Source organism: Hyperolius riggenbachi, chromosome 10, assembly GCF_040937935.1.
Source record: "Hyperolius riggenbachi isolate aHypRig1 chromosome 10, aHypRig1.pri, whole genome shotgun sequence".
In the NCBI taxonomy this organism is placed as follows: Eukaryota; Metazoa; Chordata; class Amphibia; order Anura; family Hyperoliidae; genus Hyperolius; species Hyperolius riggenbachi.
The window spans coordinates 294,787,173-294,791,005 of NC_090655.1; positions in this window are offsets into that span (position 1 = coordinate 294,787,173).

The following is a 3,833-nucleotide window of genomic DNA, read 5'->3' on the forward strand; positions in this document are numbered from 1 at the left end:
CACCGTGTCATCATCATCATCCCCCTCCTGAAACATGTCCTGCTGGGATGATGACCCCCCAAACTCCTCTCCTGATGCATGGATGGGCTGCTTGACTGTCGCCACAGTCTTGCTGTCCAATCCCTCCTCCCCCAAAGTGCCCATCAGCATCTCCTCCTCCAAATCGCCAACAACAGCAGACAATTTACTCATGATGCCTGGGGTCAAAAGACTGCTGAATGACAGATCTCCAAGTGACGGTGAACTGGCCTCCTCCCCAGGCCCTGCTGGGCGGCTGCTGCGAACAGGGGTGGTGGTGGTGGTGGTGAGGGTGGAGGCCTCGGATGCAGAGCTGATGGCGGGCTGCTCATCCTCCATCATCAGTTGCATCACAGTGGCTGCATCCTTTTCCTCAATGGGACGTTTCCGACCCGGCCGGAGGAAAATAGGAGCAGGTGCTACACGCTTCTGCTGCTGTGTCTCTGCAGCGTGAGTTGCAGATGCTCCTGCTGGGCGCCCAAGGCGTCCACGGCCAGTGGCTATAGGAGGAATGTTAGCCACTGACGCAGCTGCTGCTGCTGCGGAACTGTGCATGGTGGCGCGGCTTGCCACAATGCTGCTCCCTCTCCTCCTGATTCCCTTGCTGCCCTTCCCATTGCCCAAACCGCGCTGGCTGCCACTTCCAGACATCTTAGATGTTTTGGGCGTAAATACAAAAAGTTTTTAAAAAGGGCGGGTGAAAAAGTGGGGTACTTTAATGGAGTGGGTTGGTGGGTGAGGTGACACTAATCACTAAGTGATTAGATCGCTAAGTGATTACTAGTACAGTACAAATACAAAATACAATAATCGGTAATCAGTAAGTGTGAACAGTGAACAGTGAGTGTGTTCCCTAGTACACTAACTAGAAAATACAATAATCAGTAGTAATCTGATTCAGTAGAAGGAAATAGAGTGTGTGTACACTACAGACAGTGAGTGCACGCACACACACACGCAGGAGCTAGCCTATGAACAGTGACTGAGTGTCCCTACTAGTACAGTATGTAGTAACGGTCAGTAAGTACAACTAGAAATTACAATAATCAGTAGTAATCAGAAGGAAATAGAGTGTGTGTACACTACAGACAGTGAGTGCACGCACGCACACACACACGCAGGAGCTAGCCTATGAACAGTGACTGAGTGTCCCTACTAGTACAGTAAGTAGTAACGGTCAGTAAGTACAACTAGAAATTACAATAATCAATCAGTAGTAATCAGAAGGAAATAGAGTGTGTGTACACTACAGACAGTGAGTGCACGCACACACACACACGCAGGAGCTAGCCTATGAACAGTGACTGAGTGTCCCTACTAGTACAGTAAGTAGTAACGGTCAGTAAGTACAACTAGAAATTACAATAATCAATCAGTAGTAATCAGAAGGAAATAGAGTGTGTGTACACTACAGACAGTGAGTGCACGCACGCACACACACACGCAGGAGCTAGCCTATGAACAGTGACTGAGTGTCCCTACTAGTACAGTAAGTAGTAACGGTCAGTAAGTACAACTAGAAATTACAATAATCAATCAGTAGTAATCAGAAGGAAATAGAGTGTGTACTGTGCACGCACACACACGCAGGAGCTATGAACAAACAGTGACAGTGAGTGTCCTAGTACAGTTACAGTATATAACTACAAAATACAATTAATCAGTAGTAAAGGACAGCAGAAACACTGGTATAGATAAGATGAGAGAAATAAAGTAACAGAGGACAGGAGGACAGCTGCCCACACAGGCAAGGCCCTGAGGCCTAAAGCTGTAAGCTTGCCTGCAGCAGCTGGCTGTCTCTAGTAACACACAAGCTACTAACTAAAATACAATGTCTATCTAACTAACAACAATATAGGTGTATATAGGAGGTGTATGTGAGCAAAAACGCTAGGTAATTGACCACTATAGAGCTCTTGCTAAGCCAAAGCACAAAGGAGCAGATCTCTCTCTGTACAAAGTCAGGCAAGGACGGAAAAACGGAACATGGCGGCCGCTATTTATAGGGTAGGGGCTGGCCAGGGTCCCCCTCTGTGATTGTCTGCCGTCAGAGGGCCTGGGAGCCCTCTGATTGGCTCAAAGGACATCAATCTGGGCTATGACGCTATTCGAGCTCGGTATTCGAGCTCGAATAGCGCTGTTTGCTCGAATAGCGCGAATAGTGAATGAGCTATTCGAGTTTACTCGAATAGCCCATTCGAATACCTGCAGCTATTCGGAGCTCGAATACCGAGCTCGAATAGCTAAAAAAGAGCTCGAATATTCGAGCTCTGTTGAGCACCACTGGTTAGTGATATATCTGATTATTGGTGATACTGCAGATCATCAATAATCAGGTATATATCTGCATTTTTGGTGATACTGCAGATCACCAATAATCAGATCCTCTCTGTGTTACACCGATCGTTACACCCACCTCTTGTTTCCTTATACCTTTAGATTGTAAGCTTGCAGAGGCAGGGCTCTCTCACCCTTTTGTGTTTGGGATTTTGTTACTGGCTGGAAGGTGTAATGGTTAAGGGCTCTGCCTCTGACACAGGAGATCTGGGTTCAAATTTCAGCTCTGCCTGTTCAGTAAGCCAGCACCTATTCAGTAGGAGACCTTAGGCAAGTCTCCCTAACACTGCTACTGCCTATAGAGCATGCCCTAGTGGCTGCTGCTCTGGCGCTTTGAGTCCGCTAGGAGAAAAGCACGATATAAATGTTATTTGTCTTGTCTTGTCATTTCTTCATATTAATTCTGTCACTGTTATTACTGATTCTGCATCTTGTAACAACTCTGTATTTTCTATGTCTATAATCTGTATTATTTTGTACCCCAAGTATTACTAACCTCCCTTATGGGGGGGCAGAGGAGCAGCACCCTGTCAGTAAGTAATGGTACTCCCCAGACCCCCGCACCCCCAGTGGCACACACCATTACCAACCTCCCTTATGGGGGGCAGAGGAGCAGCACCCTGTCAGTAAGTAATGGTGCTCCTCCAGACCCCCGCACCCCCAGTGGTACACACCATTACCAACCTCCCTTATGGGGGCAGAGGCTGCTCCTCTGCCCCCCATAAGGGAGGTTGGTAATGGTGTGTGCCACTGGGGGTGCGGGGGTCTGGGGAGTACCATTACTTACTGACAGGGTGCTGCTCCTCTGCCCCCCATAAGGGAGGTTGGTAATGGTGTGTGCCACTGGGGGTGCGGGGGTCTTGGGAGCACCATTACTTACTGACAGGGTGCTGCTCCTCTGCCCCCCATAAGGGAGGTTGGTAATGGTGTGTGCCACTGGGGGGTGCGGGGGTCTGGGGGAGCAGCATTACTGACTGACAGGGTGCTGCTCTTCTGCCCCCCATAAAGGAGGTTAGTAATGGTGTGTGCCACTGGGGGTACAGGGGTCTGGGGGAGCACCATTACTGACTGACAGGGTGCTGCTCCTCTGCCCCCATAAGGGAGGTTGGTAATGGTGTGTGCCACTGGGGGTGCAGGGGTCTGGGGGAGCACCATTACTTACTGACAGGGTGCTGCTCCTCTGCCCCCCATAAGGGAGGTTGGTAATGGTGTGTGCCACTGGGGGGTGCGGGGGTCTGGGGGAGCAGCATTACTGACTGACAGGGTGCTGCTCCTCTGCCCCCCATAAGGGAGGTTGGTAATGGTGTGTGCCACTGGGGGTGCAGGGGTCTGGGGGAGCACCATTACTTACTAACAGGGTGCTGCTCCTCTGCCCCCCATAAAGGAGGTTGGTAATACTTGGGGTACAAAATAATACAGGTGATATACATACAAAATACAGAGTTTGTACAAGATGCAGAATCAGTAATAACAGTGAC